General features: G+C 33.6%; 1 protein-coding gene across 8 annotated transcripts in view; it reads left to right on the top strand.

Moving 5' to 3' along the window:
* Window positions 1-20,675, top strand: part of LOC118737312 (G protein-coupled receptor kinase 2) — a 255,458-nt gene that overhangs the window by 78,404 nt on the left and 156,379 nt on the right. For 7 of the 8 annotated variants that reach the window (XM_036467736.1, XM_036467738.1, XM_036467739.1 and 4 more), the window contains one exon: window positions 1,392-1,414. The exons of the other annotated variant lie outside the window; for it this stretch is intronic. The gene's annotated coding sequence lies outside the window, so the exon portion shown is untranslated. The remainder of the gene's footprint in view (window positions 1-1,391; window positions 1,415-20,675) is intronic. 8 annotated transcript variants of the gene reach the window in all.

Genomic DNA, 20,675 nt, shown 5'->3' with positions numbered 1-20,675 from the left:
AATGGCTAAATGTTGGCTGGCGATCAACTTTGTCGAAAGCGATTTGTTGAAAAGCCGTTCAACCAAAAGTTGAATGCAAAGTTGAACATTGCAAACGCATTTTAACGGGGAATATTTTGATATTTTTTCATATTTAGATATTTTTAGCCATTCAACTTTTTTCCCGTGCAACACTGCGTTGAGTTGAACGCAAATGTTTATCGCACAAGTATTGTTACAAAAGCTTGGCAAATTTCATAGAAACGAATTTTTATGAATATTTATTCAATGTAATTTTAAAATGGCATTATCTCATATTTTTGTTCAAATAAAATTTTTTCTCCAGGTTTTCACCGAGTGATCGTGTACGTCTTTCTGCTAGAATTCTGCCTGATACAGAAAAAAACTCATTCAATAGTTGCTGAACTAGCTGGTATGCTGGTGTGCAAATCTGTAATCACAAAAAAAAAAAATAAAATAAAAAATAAAAACCGAACAGAAGTTAAAATACAGCAAATGCCATACAAATGTAACTCACAGCGTCGTCATTTCAAATCTACCTAGCCAAAAGTATGCATTCTGGGCCAGCACCCGAATCAACCAAACATTTTTCCAAAAAACCTCTTTTAGCCATTTGCTGTTTTCCAGTGCTACGCTTCTGCCAGTTTTGTTGATTTTTCTCTTGTTGCAACGTAGAAAATGTGAAAATGTAGCAAAGTCATAGGCAATTTTTATTTTGTCGTTGCATGCAACTGTGATTTCACATTTGCAATTGTCAGCTTGGCAGTTAGGCGAGTGGGCTAGTAGTGGACTATTGAGGGACGCCAGGTGTAAGTGGGCTGCCGCCAAACAGGTAGTCGCACAGTTGCAGCTTTAAGTGCTGCCGCCGTATGACACGCACGTACAAGTACATACCCGTTTAAGACGTTAGTTTCTGCTGTAAAATGCTTTCTGTAGTTTTTCCCCTCTAACCAAATATTTGTGTCTAAATACATATTTGGCACTCAGCAACTTTTCTTGTGCTGTTTTGCCACTGCGACAATGATGCACTCACACGGTTTGCGTGTTGCATGCGTAGGCTGAATAGATGAATAGTGTTTTCGGTCCAAGGATTTGCCCTGACAGGCGTTCGAAGTTTGCTAAATTCAAATGTGATATGGAAAATAGGCAGTGTTGAGTGCGTTGAACTTTTCACGAAATACAATTCAATCAATATGTGAGCAACAAAACTTGTCGCACAAATATTTCAACTGTAGGTATTGGAGGAGTGAAAACATAATGTTAAAATGGTATCCTGCTTAATTTTTTTTTATAGATTTAAAATTTTCTTTAATTTATGATTTCATGATAATAATTTTTAACAAAGTATTTTAGAGATTTTACTAAAAACATATTATCTCATTTTCTTGCAGCATTGTAAATGGATCCAACAGTGGTAAGTTCTTCGAAAATATTAATACTTGTGCTTTACTAAGGGGGTTTAAAAAATTTTAAATATGGGTTTTATTTCCAAATTATTTAAAACTAGCAAACACCCGGCGTGCTTCACTGCACCTAAAAAGTATTTTTGTGTTGTTACTCTCTTCCACAACTCTTATAACTTCATTCATAAAAAATAAATAGGTTAGAAGAGCTTTATGAAGTGAGACTTTCGAACTTTTTTTTATTTATAAAACATACTTTATTTTTATGAATAATAATGGAAATTTAATTTATAATCTTCTAACTCGGTTCTACATTTCGTGCATTTCCTTCACATTTGTATTAAATCAGTATTTACCATATCTTATTACTTTAACTGAATAACATTTTTCAAATAGGTGGCAACCTGCTACAAATATATTTTCGGCAGTAAATTTTGTTAAACCTCTTTAGTTTGATATCCATGTAGTAATATTTCATTTATTTTATCAATTTCATAATTGGTTAAAAATTTTCAAACGGGTGGCAAGTTTCCTCAAAAATATTTTTGGCAGGAAACTATCCTAAACCTCTTTAATTTGATACCCATGTTGCAATATTTAATTTATCTTATCAATTAAATCAAATTCAAATTTTCAAACAGGTGGCAACCTTTCACAAAAATATATTCATTTGTATGCTTTCTTAAACCTCTTCATTTTGAAACAGGTGGCAACTCTATGATTATTTTCTTCCTATATTTTAAGTTAGGCCTTTAGCATTGCATCGGTGAAAACTGCATTCGATTCCATGCATTAGTTTTCGAGTGATGCGCCTACAAACATACATAGGTACATACAGGCAGACAAATTTTTGATTTGGCTTCAGTTGCTCTAACAAAGACCCTATAAAGTGATAGAGAAACGAGATTGTGTTTTTGATTTTTATAAAATCAGTTTTGCCCATTAGCTCGAGCTTGCCACTGGCATGAAACTGAAAGATGGACAACATTGGCACAATGCAATATCCGCAAGGCAAAAAGAAAAATATGAGATATCATGTAACGTTAGTTATATTGCAGACCCGAACGATCTTTTGTATTCTGAGTTGACACCTTCTACTCAAGATCTATGGCCATGTTCGCGTGGGCGATGAAGTCAACAAGCCTTTTAACGATATGGACATGTAAAGCTCATAAAATGATAACGATTGCGCTGGCTCGGTCATGTCGTTGGACCTGGACGATTATGCTCCGGTGGAGATATCCTTTTCATCTAGGCAATTAAAAGTAATATGTATTTATTGTCTTAAAGTTGGCGTACGGGATGTCGCAGAAAGAAATAAAAAGTTTTGGCTACCTTTTTGCCTACCGTAACTAAATTCTCCACTGTCATGATTTTGACCCTTATGCACTAAGTTCTTTCATTGTTTTTAGCTCTATAGTTTCTGAAATAGAAGCAAAGGTTCTGCAAACATGTGTCTATATTTTTTCCAAAAGAGCAAAAAAGTAGGGTTGAAAAAAACTGTTATGAGGAGATTTTCAATAGTTCTCGAGTTCCTGAAAAAGAAAAAAAGTTCTGCACAATTCGACTATTTTTCATTTTTTTTTTTTGCGTAGTTTTGGAGATTTTTACCTTTTCAGAAACTCTACAACTATTGAAAAGCTACGCAGAAACGTTTTTAAGTTTTTTTAAACATTACGATTTTTCGACTTTTTGTGAACATGTTTTTCGGCCTAATTTTCAGAACTTTTTTCCTTTTTCAAGAACTCTAGAGCTAAAAAGCAATGGAAGAACTTAGTGCATAAGGGCAAAATCATGGAGGTGGAGAATTTAGTCACGGTAGGAAAAAAAAAGTTGAACTTTATTATGAAATCAATTTTTCACTATTATAAATTGGATTTGGTACGAACCATTGGTTTTAAATTTTTGTATCCAGCCAGAAATGCTATTGAAGTTACGGGTTATTGAAGCCTAAACATATCTTTAGTCCGACGAATAAAAAAAAAAAAAAAGAAATGGCAAAGAGAAATTTATTGAGTAAAATTTTCTTAAGCAGTACGCAGTTCTTAAGAAATTATCCACGCTTTCTACTACGGTTTGCTAAAGTTTGTTTGAGAAGAGCACAAGAAGGCATCCTTGTTTTCAACAGAAATATATACACGTTCCTTTATTTCGTATAGAAAAAGTGAGACACCCGGCTGTAGAATATCAGATGTCAAAACTCCTTGGACACTACTATTCACACACACGAAATAATAGCAATTTATTTCTTGACCATTTACTTTAAAGATCTGTACTTAGTTTTATACGTTGAAATAAGCAAAATAAGCATGATCGTTAATATTGAGCTTGGAACCCCTGAATAAGCAAAATCAGCAATTTCAAGCAAAAGCTTTAACTTTTCGACCCTGGCGATGAATGATGGTCTAAAAAAAGTCCCTTAACATGATTTGGCTCCCATAGGGAGACTCCTTAGATCAAATTTTATGCAGACGGAAAGCCCCCATATATTTTGCTCTCCGCATTGTGGAGCGTCCTATAAGTTAATTGTAATCAGAAAGATTGGTCCTGTACTCGTTGACTGGTGTTAGTTACCCTTTGTCCGTTTTCTGGTAACCGCAAACTTTGCAAATAGTTCTTTTAGCCATTTCCATAAGTGGAACCGAGTACGTCACGTGGGAACTAGGTTGGTGGTAGACTTGACATCTCGACCACGGCCTCTGAAAAGAGTATGAGATGTGTTATTGATACCGTTAATCAGGGGCGTACCAAGCCAAGTTGGTCGTAAATGTACCTATCGAACCCATCCATGGCATGAAGGTTAGCTTGTTAATTCCTTATGGCCCTTATGGGCTAGTTGGAACCGTTTTTCGCTAGCATCTCTGAGTAGTACTGAGCATCTTAAATGGTCGATATACTCGACGACTTGGTAACCACGCATCTATATAGCTCAGTGTCAACTTTTGAGGTGGGCTGTCGAGCCTCCTTTGCGGTCATATAACCAATCAAGAATACTGCGTCAGTAGATATTAATTCATTAGCTCTAGGAAACCAGATTTAAGCCTATATTGTTTCAAGGAGCTCTCGTCTGGTGGAACTCACTAGATAAGGCTACACTTGTCAAATATCAATTAGCGGAACATTAGTAGGTGTGGTTTACACCTACACTGGTGCTTAATATATATACATATGTTGAATACGGCGCCTGCGGATATTGCAGACAGAATTATCGCATCACGAACTGCTATTAGGCTAAGGGAAACCGACTGCTTTTTTTACATAAAAAAGAAAAGAAGACCTTTCTCCGCTGCAGCAATTTTATAGAGCACTTTAAAACACGTTACCTCTCAAGGGCTAGTGTGATGGGGGCTCCGACAGGCCATTGTGCGATTTGTATTCATGCGGTGAGACTAGGAATTTCAACTGATCATTTTGTATCAGCTGTCAACGAGGAAGATGAGGTCGAATCCCACTTTCTTTTAGACTGTCCGACCTTTACGAGGCTAAGATGGAAGCATTTCGGCACTGAGTTCTCAGGGATTCAAATTAGCCGCATTCGAAATTATCGTAATCGGCTCGCGGCGTCAACTTAACCCAACCTAAGCTGTCCTTCTTTGAGCTAAGAAATAGTTGGTCACATTACCCAAAACGGTACTCATACGCCCAGGCGGGCGCGTTGTGTTAGCTGCTCACCTCTGGCTTAAAGCCTCCTATATTTGAGCAGCCTCGTAAAATAATAAAATGATAATATCAAGTTTCAAAAGGTTTCCAAGCGCCAGCGCATGTAAATATTTGTGGTCTGTAGCTGTCGAACAAGAAACCAATACAAAGAGAATTATTAAAAGCAAATACCTAAATCGATAGGAGGATAATCATCGTCATCGTCAGCTATTGTGTTTAATTTGCATTCATTACGTGCCTATCAAAGTTTCATTTTGAAGCGATTATAATATGCTATAGGTATTGCATATTAAAATTGTTCGAAAAAGAGCTTAACACTTTGTAAAATTTGCTGGTGCTTTGATCCAAAGGAGCCACAGGCACCACAAAATCAAGTAATATTTAAGTTCTTTGAACAATTTTAATATGCAATGCAGACCAGCGGCATGCGGTTAAGTCTTGGCATAGAAACTCATACGCCTTAAGCTATTACAATGATTATGGCATAATCATGGTTTGCCAAAATATTTCAAACAAAAATATGTGTGCATATGTATATATGTAGATTACAGCAACCGCTAAGGATATATAGTATAGTATATAAATATTTGAATTTAAAAGTAAATAGCCACCTAAGCAAGGCCACACTGATTGCGTGACTGTATCTGTATGATTATGTGTGCTTTGTGATGTGTCAAAGAACTGCAATCACCTCATATAAACTGCAGTCACTGTTGTACTCTTATTGCTAATAAAAATGCAAATTTGTATGTAGTACATTTTGGAGCTAAACCCGCCGTGAAGACAGCCAGCCAAGCAGTTCACAGTGAATATTTTGCTTGGTTGTTGTTGGCGTCAAGCAATCTCCAGTTCACACGTCCTTGCTTGTTGCTTCAATTTATGCGTTTATTCGCTTTCCTTTTTTACTTTTAGTTTCGCAATGATTCCTGCCAAGTTGGCCGAAAATTTTGTAGTACAAGGACGTGATTCTTACTTATTACCTACACGTATGCACTTATGTATGTACATGCGAGAATATGAAAGGTGTTCATTAATCCTTTAACTTACACATTTAATTTGTTTATAATGTGCACATAAATGCATAGTTAAGAAGTGTTTGCGTTGCGGTCACATTTCATATATCTCGGTTGCGGAATTATTGAATTTTTGTTTTGTCCACCAGTCGATTCAATACAATACAATATTGCGAAAGGCTACTGAAAGGCTTAGATGGTACTCCGATTCCAGAATTATTCGCACTTAGGTAACAGATTATTTATTCAAATTCAAAAGTTAATAATTAAATTAAATGGAATTTTAATAGTGAACAGAAATTCTGATATTGTACTCGTAACGCGTCGTGGCACACACTCGTGTGGCTGTCCCGCAACTGACTTAACAAAACAAAAAGGGTTGTTACAATTGTGGGTCCCTTGTAATTTTATGACAATGAAGGTTTCTAAGCTGGCTTGGCGACGTCAGCTGCGGCATATTGTCGCGCTATAGATGATAAACGGTTGGTGTACATATACTGCTTCAATCGCTGGTCCGAGCAACATACAGTTGACGCACCAGGCGGCATTCGTGATACTTCTGGGCATTCCACCTATATAAATATGAGTACATATTAGCAAATCTCACGAGTTTTTTTTTTAGTGTCACTCTCTTCTCTCGGCAGAAAAAAAAGCTAAAGCATTCTTGAATGCATGTCAATCAATGGAGTTCTAGAAACAAGTAAAAAATAATAATAATCTGGTATTTGAAAAATCTTAGCCTTAAAACGTTTATTTAGGCGAAAAAGTACCGAAATTTCTCATATTTTCATTGCCACTCGAAAAAAAATCAAAGGTAGTTTTTTTTTTAATAATTTTGGAAAGTTTTCAAATAGAATATTCATATTACAGGCAATGGACTTTGGCATCAAATATAAAATATGTGTAAAGTTTCAAGAAAGTACCACTAAATTACAAAAAAAAAAATGCCAGCATGCAGAATATCCTTCTCAGCGATTTTGTAATTTTTGAATTTTAAAATTTTTTAGAATTTTAGTATTTTAAGTTATTTCAAAATGTTAAAATTAAACGGTGAAAATGTTCTTATTGCCAAAACGAACGAATCTAGTGTAATAAAATGAGTGTGTCACCAAATGAAAAAAAAAAAAAACCAAGTAAGAAAGTCTAAGTTCAGGCGGAGCCGAACATTAAATACCCGGCGCAAGAATTAAATATATATTGTTTTCACCTTTCCGATAGCTACTGCTACATGGTAAGCTGGGGTGTATCCATTTCGAGTAAATTAGCTTCCTTAAATTTCGAAATATTGAAGTTTCAAGCATTTCTGAAATTTACCGTTATATGAAAAGCGGCCGTAATTTCCATGATAAAAACATAGCAAGGTAGAACCGTTCTCTCAATTTGTCGGTCATGATTTTTTTTTTTGAAGTTTGCCAACATTTTAAAATCATATAAAAGTGAAAATGAAAAATTGAAATTGTTCGAAATTGTTGTTGCTTGAGATTGAAAATGAAAATGTGTGTGTGAGTTTGTGAGTAAATTTAAAAATAAATTGTTTGGAAACGTCAAGAATTTTAAAAGTGACTCTCAGCGGTTCTACCTTACTATATTTTTATCATGGTAATTTCAACGTTTTCCTTTTATGTGGCAAGCACAATAACCATACCGAGTTTGGTACAAATGGGTAGAACGGTTACCGAGATACATATTTGTGATCATAAGTGGGCGGTGCCACGCCCATTTTCCAAAATTTTATCATAAACGTATTACTTGGTAAAGATTTGTTGCAAGCATCAATTTTGAATAAATTAGCTTTAATATTTACTGATTTATCGAAGATTTCGTAATTCTCTCAATTACCGTTATATGGGATGTGGGCGTGGTTCGGCCATTTGGTATGCTATACCAAGGCCAACAACTGTGCCATGTTTGGACGAAATTGGTATAGCGGTTACCAAGATGTTAACATAAGAGGGCGTGGCAACGCCCATTTTCCAAAAATGTATAATATTCTTATTTTTCGTCCAAAATTTATTCTAAATGTCAATTTTGAGTGAATTATCTTCAGTAGTTACTAAAATATCGCAGTTTTCGTATTTCTGAAAATTACCGTTATATGGGAGGTAGGCGTGGTTATTGTCCGGTTTTTTCCCATTTTCAATACCATCCGTTCTACGCCAGAAAGAAGTGTACGTACCAAGTTTCGTTAAGATATCTCAATATTTACTCGAGTTATCGTGTGCACAGACAGACGGACGGATAGACAGTCACCGATTAATCGATTTCTCTTTTCATTCTGAGCATTTATGTATGTATACATTTGTCTATATCTATCTCGATTCGTTTTGCCTGTTACAAACAACCGTTATGTGCACAAGTGCGCTCGGGTATAAAAAAAGTCAGCAGGTAGTCATTTGTTTGAGTCAATGTATAAGTAGTATTAACGAAGGTATGCCAAGCGAACTTGGCGGTGTAGCCGCTTTGTGGCAGCCACACTATGCCAGTACGCAAAATGTCCCCATCGCAAGAGATTTCCCCGCATACGTAGCTAGAAATGGTTTCAGAGAAGAAAATTGGATATAACCTAGAAAAGTGGAAACACTAAGCTTTCAGCCCCTGTTCATACAGTCTGCATTCAGCGTGTGTGCTGAGACTAACTTAAGAATGAGCTATTATTATGAGCGAATTGTTATTCCCAGGGACAACCAAGTATCATGACTATTATTATTATCTTCTTTAGTTCCCCAATTTATAGAAATACTCAATGCTCCAGGCAAGCAAGATGATATCCCACTAATTTGGGTACCAGACTACAAAATCCCCTTAAGTAAAGGGGAAGGAAATAGGGTAGTCAGAGCTGCATGGACAATAATGCCATTTGAGTCTGAGCTTTTCTTCGCCAGGGCAACACACTACTACAGGGTGTGATGAGAAATGAGGTGCAGGAGATCAAGGAATATCGCTGGCAGAATACAATCGACTACAACAATAACAACATGCGAGGTGCTTACCGTGTGAGTACGATCCTAAGACGTTTAACCGTCTAATTGGGCACCCAAGAGAGAAACAGAGAATTCTGGCCGGTATTCTCATTAGGTGCTATATACTACTAGGTATAAGGTAGGTAAAATGAACTCTGTCGCTTTTGTAATTGGCTTTAGAGAGCCCTTATCAATTTATATATCCAGGCGACATGAGAGATTCCTTGGCACACTATGGCCAAGGCAAGCACTCATAACAAAAAAGTGTAATTCAAACCAAGTTTATTGCCTAAAAATTCCCCGCGTATTCAAGCAAATAACTATTCGTCTGATTTCGTATGTCAATAATGATAACTGAATATTGGATTGCAATCTCTTTCTTACTAATTCGTTATGCATACCTATGTATTTGGATTTCCTTATCTTATATCATACCCGAGTGAACTTGGTATCTGGGTCAAGCACATATGTATGAATGTAGCTATACATATATATAATAATCAAGGATTCCTAAAATCGAAACCATACAAATTGCTGTCTTTTCGCGTTACGTCAATCACACACTTATTATACACACGAGGAGCTGCTGTATAAAATTCAAACAAAAATTTAAGCAAGCTTACTGCTGGTCACATCTCCACCTAGCCAACATTTAAGGTATTTCAGCAACCACACATCAAACAAGACAGGTGGTATTTGTTCAGCAAAATGTGGAAAATATGCCAGCAGCTCGGCATTACCTTTTTAAGCTGCAAATATACATTGAGAACATGTGTATGAACGTACATACATACATGCACATATGCCTGTACAGATTGAGTTGGAAATAGAATTAGAGCATTTTTACCAACATCAGACTTTTCGAGGAGCTTTCCACTAGCATGGATATGTATGACACTCAGATGAGCAGTTAGCCGCTGCAATACATACATATGTGCATGCAATTATGTATGTGTGCTTTTTTTTTGCGAGGAGGAAACATCGAATGCTGAACCTTCAAATATACATAGATTTTTATGTAAACGAGCAGCATGCACATATTTGCATACATGCATGGATATATATGTGTGTGTGTATATAAAATTTGTATGCATGTGTGAATACTGGTTGAAATACTTGCATGCTGATGCAAAATTTCACTTTACTAAGCATACATACATATGTACGGGGGCTGGTGTTTAAACTTCCACAAGGTCGGCTGTCAGCTATGGTTGCCTGTAAAGCAGCGTCGTGGCAGGAGGGTACTAAAATGTACATAGCATCTATAATGTGTAGCTTTTCCAGTTGTAGTAAATTTAGAGTATCCCTGCAGTAAAATTTAGAGACAGTCTGGCAAAGCGCTACTAGTTCCGCACTACATATTTCAGAACTATCTCTGAACTGGTGCAAAACGGCTGACAGCATTGCTTGGGTATTGAGCTAGAACTAGTACTGTCGGCAAAAAGGTCTTACGCGTTTTACGCTAGTTCTGAGCTAGTCATTATTTCTGCAGGGGTAGAAAGAAGTATGAAGCATATGTACACACATACATAAGTATATGGCAGCAAAATAAATTTATAGAATGTAAAATTTTCTTGAAATTTCCTGATTTACCGAACCACTGATCCCGAAATCAGCTGTGACGCGAAGTGGCAAATACTCCATTTGCAACAACTTTCCACTTAAATAAAAAACAAAAAGGCTCGAAGTCTTTACAAATCGAAACAGTCCCGAACGACTCCAGAAATGCTTAAAAGTTTCGAAAAACTCACGAAAAAAGTTGAAAAAGAATTTCATAAAGATTCAAGTTAGAAAAAAAATGGAAAACATAAAAAAAAACAAAGATTAAATTGTACCGTTGCACAGTGCCGCCTAAGTTGGCAAAAATCGAAAAATTCGTTATCTGCAATGTGAACCTGCTTGGTATTTTTGTAAAGACAATTTATTCACTGAAAAGAATTAAACAGACATTTCCCTAAAAAATTAATTATATGCCGACAGGAAGCCACTAAAGTCGACAAATTTTATACTAAGAATTTTAATAAGAGTATAGCCATGCGTAGAAAAAAAATGTCAAAAATATATTCTTTGAAATAAAATGTTGGTTTGACGTTTCTTGTTTCCATATAGATAGTAGAGAATTACAGGAATTAAAATTTTGGTATAAAAACAATTTTTTTTAAACAAAATTTCAAAAAATGGTAAATTTTAATGGAATGAATAAAAAATATATATAAAAATAGGTTATTTTTTATTACCTTATTAAATAGTACTGGCTTTTAGCTTTCAAGAGGAGAAATAGAAACCTGCTCATTTTTTCCACTTTCCGAAGTAATGCGTTTTTCCCTAATGCATAAAATTATTTTTTAATTTTTTGTCAGTGCCCTGAGATCTGCACGATTCGTTCTATTTTCAAAAGTGAAGTGTCAGATTAAAAAGCTTGACCTGTGGATAATAGAAGGTTTATTTTTTTTTAAGAGTTGCCACCTGTTAAATAATTAGATTATTAAAAAATTAGATTCAAGTTTTTTTATAAGTTAAATGAAATATCAAGAGATGGGTATCAATCGAGATGTGAATTAACTACATGCAGCGAGTTGCCACCTGTTTAAAAAATCAAATTTCACTTGAATTAAAGGAATTGGGTAATTGAAATAGATAGGTACCACCATAAAGGAGTCAAACGAAAGAGGTTTGAGAAGGTTTTAGCTTAAAAATATTACGAATAGGGTTGCCACCTGTTTGTAAAGTCGGATTTAGTTAAACTAAATAATAATTACGTCAAACCATAGGATTACGCCATCGTATTTGTTGTTTTATTACAAATACACACATTGTCAACCAGTGATTTGTTCTGATTACATTCCTTTTAAATTACTGGACTCTTAAATTAACTCAGGAATGTTTGTACTCTTCACTTATTACTTTCTAAATATGTAATTTTTTTTCATTTTTCTGATACTTATATTGCCATACATATTTCAGTTACCTTTTTCCCTTCATTAAACCGAATTTGGTTTTTTAAATATGTGGCAACCCTTCTACATGTCGTTTAGAAATAAAGTATTTTCAAAACTAGTTCAATTTATACCCATATTGTAATATCTAATTCATTTAACTTATTAAATAATTTTAATAAAATTTGTAACAGGTGGCAACCCTTTCACATGAAAAACTTTATTGCACATCTACAGGCTAAGCCCTGTCATGTGACACCTCACTATTGAAAATAGAACGAACTATATGTATATACCTATGTAAAAGCCACAAGAACCCACATTTTCAACTTCAAACTGCATTTATAGTGAAAGTATGAAAGCTATCCAAAAACAAATTGCATTTTTGAATTTAGCGTCTTCAATTTTACTAAGAAGAGAATTTTCATTTAGATCCGTCCATAATTCTATTTTTGCCCACATTTTATATGGAAGGGAAGCACTGTGCGTTGGCCCGAAAATTCTCGAAAAAAAAATAAAATCCGGAAGGCCCGTACAATCGAAGAAAAAAACAAAAAAAAACCTGCAAAATCTCGAAAAATTCGTAAAGATTTTGAAACAATCCTGAAAGGAAAGGCAATTATTTTCTACTTTTTAGTGCATTTTTCGGGAATTTTCATGTTTAACGGTGTATCTTAAATCCTCGTTTTTATCAAATTCCCAAAATTTGAAATTTGTTTCGAGACGTGGTATACATACATATTTATCTATTACAAACTTTATTTGATTTTTTTATACTTTTTAGGCTTGTCTGTATACAATTTTGCAATATATGGACATCGTTTTCCGAAATGTAGCTAAAAGCTATAACATACATTTAGGCTCTTCGCTAGAAAGCAGTACATGTCGCATACATAAGGCGCCGCAATAGAAAGGTGGTTATTGAACACAGTGCCATCCACAGCTTGTAATGCAAACGCCAAAAGCCAAAATCATTACTAACGTAAATGAACGCAATGCAACCTATTCCTACATCAATGAAAAAGCTGACGCAGTGTGTCTCAGTTGCAATTTTTTAAGGCAAAGTTTTAGTATAGTAAATACTTTTACTGTACTGCAAAGTTTGTACTGACAAACAAGAAAGCGAGTTGATATAAACGTGATGTAAATATGTACCGCAAAAAAATATGAAAAACCATGAAGATTCGAAAAAATACCCGAAAACCTCCGATTTTGGAAATACTTCCAAGAAGATCTGAAGAATTCAGAAGGCATTGAAAAAAAAAACGAAAAATTCCGAGAGATTCCGAAAATGCCTGTATCCCAAAAAGTCTCAAAAAAATACTGAGAAGTAAAAAAAAAAATTTACCTAAGCAAGCTTTTTGCCATTGCTGCACTTTATTTACGCACTAAAAACCAATGTTGCCTTTTGTTTGAACCCTTGAAAGTTTTATTTGGATCGGTGACTGATCCAAACCACAGTTTGGTTTGGCCGTCGGCCTCAAAAACCTACTTTCGACCGTTCTCTTAGGGCAAAGAATGCGTCTAGTCTAAAAAAAAAAAAAAAAAAAAAAAATCACACAGTTACAAACTTAAAGCTATTGCACTAGTGTTTTAAATATTTAACTAATAAGTTTTCCAACATGAATGCTCGCTATTACCTTAGTCTGGCATTAAATCACAAATATTTCAATTCGACTGAGAAAAAAAAATAGGATGCAATTCTATGTGTGTATGTACATGTATTGCATTTTTTTACTATACCAGTAAACAAATTTTAAATGCATTTAAGATGTGTATCTGCTTCCTTAAATGTCGTATGCAAATGAGGCAGACGCATTCAAATCTATTCATCATGAAAACACGAATACGCCTGCAGATGTGTTGAACAAAAAAAAAAATACATTCTCTCCATAAAAAGGGGGAAAAATTCTCTCCATAAAAAAGGCAAAAAACATAGTTCGTATATTAATACATAAATATACATTTATGTATGTACATATGTCTACCCATATAAATCTTCATTTCTGTCCTATTTTTTACTGTCTCGATTTCTTAAAAGCTCTCACAAGTATTTTGCTATAAGTTTCGACTGTGTGCAAAATGTTGCCATACACATTTGTTCAAGTGTATGCATGCGGGCGTACATACATGCTGACGACTCCTGCGAATAAACACGCTTACTCGCTTTCAAGCGCGCTTTTCAAATTTTACTGTACTGTAGAGTGCGACTATGTTTCTTTACTCAACTAAAAGTGTGTTTATTGCAAATTGTGCATACATATTTACGACTTGCACAAACAAGTACATACATATATTCCTATGTATGTACAGTGGGGAGCAGAAATTAGTACAAGGTGATTTTTTGTTAAATATTTGCTAGTTTACAAAGTAAAGTAAATTCTTTTTTTGTTATTTTTTCATAAAAATATAGTTCATCGTTTAACCAAAACTTTATACAGTATTGGCCATATCTATAGCACCTCCATTGTGATAAGTTATATTGTTTGCCACTTATGTTTAATTATTAATTTTTAAGAATTTTCAATTAAAATACTGTTCATTCTCTAACAAAACCCATATAAACCCAACTTTAAAACTTTAAAAGACTAGAAAAAAAAATCAACAAATTTTCACCTAAATTTCAAACATTTTTCTCTGAAGTGTTATAATTTTTTTGAGTACGCAGCTTTATAGCCCATTCAATTTTAGTCTAACAAAGTGCAAGTTGACGAAGGTAGGACTTACCATTGATTGTGTCGCTCATTTTCAACATATAAAGTAATGTTTGATAACTTTATATATAGAAAAAATGTGTGACACCTTCAACAAAAAAAAATTCCCAAAAATCAATGGTAATTCCTAGCTAAAAAACTGCATACTCAACTTTTTTCTTGAGAGCGAAACTAAAAAGTGCAATATTTGAATGAAATTTTGCAGAAATTTCTTTAATTTGGTACAAGGAACTTTGGGACTTTTTGGGGTTTTTGTTGTAGAATTAACCATATTTTTATAAAAAAATTTACGAAAAATAAAATATTTAAAGAATAGTTACCCGAATTGTAAAAAATTCGCTTTACCTAAACCTTATTGACTAACTATAATATTTAACTATCAACGCTGTTTTGCAGCCGCTTAAAACTTGCACTTTATTATACTAAAATTTAATGGGCTACAAAACAGCATACTCAAAAAGAAAATTCTAAAAAATCAGATTAAAAAGTATTTTTTATGAACAGTAACAAAAAATGTTAACTTTAAAAACCTTGCGAATACTTAACAAAAATCACCGTGTACTCATTTCTGCTCCCCACTGTATGTACATTAGGCCGTATCACAAGAAACAAGTTCAATTTGTTTCAAGCGATTTGGAACGCTCACTATGAGGTTATTTCATGGAAGTAAACATTTTTTCGGCACCCTGTAAAAACGGCGAAACGGGTTTTTGCTATAACTTCTCTTCTTCTATAAAAGATATACCGTTTTAAAGGTATTAAAAAAAGCCGACATAGACACTCCCACCACAAAAGATTATCAAACTAAAAAGTTGTAATTTTTTTCTGAGAACGCCACCGTGTAATCAATAGTGAATGATGAAGAGCAAGTTCGATATATATACTTGTAACTATAGTCAACTTGAATCCTGAAAAGATTTTCCTTAATTAATTACTTGATACTTATTCTTAATTTATCGAAATAGCGCAAAGAAAAAAACCGGTTATATTTACATATGTAAGTATGTAGCTGTTTTTACAGGGAGCCAAACAAGTTTTTACTTTTCTGAGATACTTTCTTAGTGAGTGTCCCAAATCGCTTGGAAGAAATTGAACTTTTTTGCGGCCCATACATCGTGATACGGTCTAATCTACATACATATGTATACAGCATCTTTATATTCCACCCACACAATTTGTATGTTTTGTGAATTTAAACCGTAGCACCCTCAGAATTGGGAGCCCTTACACTTGACTACGGAACATCCTTAGATGTTTGTGTGTTTATGCTTTATGTGGCTTTTTATTTTCTTCATTTTAATTTTCTTTGTTTTCTCTAGAACAAAGAAATTTACGAGTATGTTATGCCTTTCTTCTTTCTGCTCGTTTAACTCGTAAGTTTTGAGAAAACTTTTATTTATTTTTTGCACAGTTAAATTTTTTCGCACAAATCAGAAAGTTTCAAGCGTAGTAAATTGTGTATATACATATACATATACACTGGCGGTCAAAAATTGATGAAAGGTGGTTCGTTGTTAATATTTACAATGTTTTTCAAGCTAAATTTTTTTTGATACACACTTTCAAACTGTATGCAGAACTTAGAAAAATTCCACAAATTTTTATCTAAATTTCGTTTGGTTACATTTTAGAAATTTTTTGGGTATACAGTTAACGAGCTAGTCTTGATACTTTCCTTATCTGGGAATTCTGGGAAATAAATTATATCTCAGGACAAGGTTGATGTTTGTGCCAAATTTTAACTTAATCCGCCGTGTCATTACATATGAAAAACAACTTATTTTTCGTAGATAGTCTTTATATGCACTCTAAAAAGTGCATGTAAAACTACTACTGAAAAGTGTTTATTTTTCAACCAGATCCTGTGCAAATATATACGCACAAGAGATTCAAGATTTGATTTTGGACATCAGACGTTTAAAAGCTACAAATAAATAGACACATGAAATGTTTAAAATTGTAAAAAATTGTCAAGTAAAAATATATTTTCTACTAATAATAAACATAAAGTGCTCAGATTTACTCAATTTTAAACACTTTGTGTGTAATTTTTCTCTACGTGACAAATTTTATATGTAAAAGTAAACAGACAATTACTACGTTTATACGCATGCATAAGTCGTTTTAATTCATTTCGCCGCGATTCAAAACATATGTATAAACTGAATTTCAATTCGCTTTGAAAGAGCGAAGTGTTTTGGTTCACACTCCATTTCAAATCGGTAGTTTATTTCTCCAGACAGTTAGAAAGAGTGTATAAACACCGCTCTCACTCAAAGCGAATTGGAGGTTAGGCGTTTCCGCTCAAATTCCAAACAATCGCATCAGTATTTAAAAGCTGATTAATAATAATCGTTCTTTTTCTTTGCCACGATTTTATAATGCCGAGTAAAACTAGATTTTTATCACTTTCCATTATGTTAGCTTATAAAATGTCGAATGAAAACAGCTGATTTTGTTTGCTTTTGAAGACGGTTACTTTGATGCCGATATAAAGCCGTAAGTATAAACACTAGAGCGAAATGTGTACGGTGTCAATGCGCTTTCAATTAAGTCGATTATTCTGTCAATTAAGTCGATTATTCTGTGCGTATAAACGTAGTAATTGTTTAACTGTACACACATAAGGAGAGGAAACTGGTTACCTCTCTTTATATGCGCAGGTTAGGTTACGTTTGGTTAAGGCTCTGAGAAGAGTCCACTCGGAGGCCACAAAGGCTCATTGCGATGCCCAGGGGAGTTCCCCCATCCCTACATATCTTTGAAGCATTTCGGTTCTCTGGCGAATCCCAACAGTCCTTCCAGTGGAGCTTTCCCTAAGGTATCCAGGCTCTCGAAGAAATAGTCCTCAAGAAACTTGAGAGGTTTTCTTCGGAGTGCTGGACACTCACAAAGGAAGGATTCTACCTCCTCCTCATCTCTACAGCTTCTACAGAAATCGTTATGCGGTTGCGTAAATTTAAACAAAAATTATTAGAGAAAATTGTAAACATTTTATGTTTAAACTGTGGAATTATGAACAATAAATGTTTAGACCTCAGCAAACAAATTTGAAATGTGTTCTACGCCACATATATGATAAGTAAAAGTAAACAAGTAGTGTTTAATTTAATTAACACGGTGTGTAAATTTGAATTCATTAGAGAAACTGGTTCACTGTATTAATATGCGCAAATTTAAACAACAATTCTTTGGAGTGTGCATCAATATAATTTGACTTTCAAATCATTGGCAAATTTTTATAATTATTTTATTTAACTTAAACGGAAAAAGTTGATTTAGAAAATTTTTGGAAGTGTGGCCACTCTCTTATAAAATGCTTTCAACATAATTTGGTGTATAGATACGGTGACCATCCGTTCTGTTTTTTGCAGGACCGTACTGTTTTTCAAAGGGCGGTCCTGCGTAGTTTTTCAAACCTAAAAAACCTGAAAATGTACTGATTTTTTCCAAGTGTCCTGCATTTGTCCCGCATTATATTCGTTATTTTAAAATTATCGGACAATGGATGGATTTTTTCAAAAAAGTATTTTTTGGTACTTTTCGTAGCTTTTCTTCAATATCTCATGAGGGTATTGATGTGCCTCTTACCAAAATATATAACTTGTGGCGACTTCAATGAAAATTATTAGTGCTACAGACGACCATTTGCATTTTGTCGTCAAAGTCGAAAAAGGTGAGAGTTTCAATCGAATACGCAGTTTCATTTGATTATTTTTTTCATTATTTTAAAAATTCGATAAAGAATATATATCATTACAGTAAATTTTGAGCCAAAGATAATGAACATCGGATTAGATATGTAAATGCTATGGAGCGCAATCTGCACAAATTATATATTTTTGTAATGGGCACTTGGTAACTCGTCGTTTATGTCGATTCATGACGTCGATTTTTGACAAATAACTGCGAAAAGTACCAAAAAACAAAAAAGGGTATTGTTTTCGTTTTGAAAATTTGACTATAAAATAATCTTTTAAAGATTTTAATTTTTCGTGTAAGCTATTGTAATTATAATATGTTTTACTATACTTTCATAAATATTCACGTAAAAAAAGATTAACATCGGTGAAAAAAACGTGATTAAGTTTTAAAGTTTAAAATGTATTAAGAATTTAGAATCATAAATACTCTTTTAATATTTTTATACTACGTAAATATATGTAGGCATATTTTTGAAAAATTGTCCTTCATTTTGAATCCATATTTATGGTCACCATATGTATAGATGTAAGATACTTTCGTTTGGCACCCGTAGTATTGTAATGTTTCATTTAACTTCTCAATATATTGAACTGGAATTTTTTAACTGACCGCAGCTCTTTTCTGAAATAAAGCTTACTTAAATTTCTCTCGATTGCCTTGCCCTCATTTAAAATTTGTTTAACTTGGCAATTAAATAAATTTTGAATTTCTAAACAGGTGGTAACCTTGACATAGAGCTTTCTTAAACCTCTTCAAAAGTACAAATAAAAAATGAAGCCCTCTTCTATTGACACATATGTATGCATTTGACGGGTACTCTAAATGAAGGAAATACAAAATGATGTTTTTATATGTTTATTTTTTATTATTTTCATTTAAACTATAATTCAATCTCTAACAGAAACCACATGAATAAAAGTTTCAAAGCTTTTAAAAATTGCAAAAACAATTAATGCAACTTCAAAAAAATGTCATACAAATTTCCAAAATTTTAATCAGAATATTTAGAAAATTTTCGGGTATGCAGTTCTGTGGCCCATTCAATTTTAGTCTAAGAAAGTGCAAGTCTCAAGTCGTTAAAAATTACCGTTGATTTTAAAATTTTTTTTGCGGATTTTTTTTTTCATATAAAAAATTTTTTTTTGATCAACTGTTATATGGAAGAAACTGTTCAACCGGGTAAAGCTTGGACGATATTATTATAGAAAAATAACAAAAGAATTTAGCCCGAAAAACAGTACGAATATTAAAAAAAGAAAGCAACACGTGGTCATTTGTTTGAATAACTGTACATATGTATTCGTAGGAGTCCTTTTTGAGAATTTCTATGCCTTTCTTAAATATTTTAATTTTCCATTTAAACCAGCAATCATGAAATAATTTTGCATTCCAGTCGATAAAATGCAACGATTATTTCAATTTCAACTTATTTCTCTAGGCTGGGATAAAAACATAAGCATGCCAATGACGTTGCAGAATATTTGAATTGATTTGGCACCTACATATTTATGTATTTACTCTTGCCTGAAATTGTTCAGTTGAAAATTGATTACTTTTTACTCTCTATTTACCAATAAATAATTTGGTAAATTGAAATATGTTGGCATAAAAGCGGATACAATGCAGAGCACGACATTTTTTATTTGCGTATACTTTTCACATGGAACTCCATTTGAAGGATGGAAGCCTTAGTAAACAGAAGGCAGTTTTAATAAAATGAAACAGGAAACTTTCAAGCGAACACTAAATTCCCATAGAAAGTACATATTTCGAAAAGTATTTATTAACACAATGCTTCTGTACATATCTTTTGTCTTTTGAAACACAGCAGGTGAAAATATCTAATCTGGATCACTTCATTCAAGATTGTTGCATTATTGTTGCGCCTTTTAAGCAGTACATACTTATGTATGTATGTATGTAAGTATTATAAATAAAAAACAAACACCCAGGAGGAGTTACATTTTTCAATACACCTCTCACTTGACTTTGATGTTTCCTGAATATTATACAGACCCAATTCGGTTTTTCTTTTTGAGATTTGACTGTGGCAATACTATCACGGAAACTGTTTAATTTTTTACTTGGCTTCTTATCTTTTGACTTTGTATCCGGATTTAGCGAGGTCGAATTTCTTGTAAGCTATGTAGTGTAATTGCTGTCCAATATCTGCATCACCCAATACAAGCAAGTACACAAATGCCTAGAACTTGTAGGGTTATATAAACTAAATTGTTTATGTATTTGTCAATGTTATTGTGGCTTGTTAACATTTTATTTTTAA

The sequence above is a fragment of the Rhagoletis pomonella genome, unplaced genomic scaffold, assembly GCF_013731165.1.
Source record: "Rhagoletis pomonella isolate Grant_MI unplaced genomic scaffold, Rhpom_1.0 Rhpom_scaffold_00004, whole genome shotgun sequence".
In the NCBI taxonomy this organism is placed as follows: Eukaryota; Metazoa; Arthropoda; class Insecta; order Diptera; family Tephritidae; genus Rhagoletis; species Rhagoletis pomonella.
Note: the sequence above shows the minus strand (reverse complement) of the source record. Positions and strands in the feature narration are given on the sequence as shown.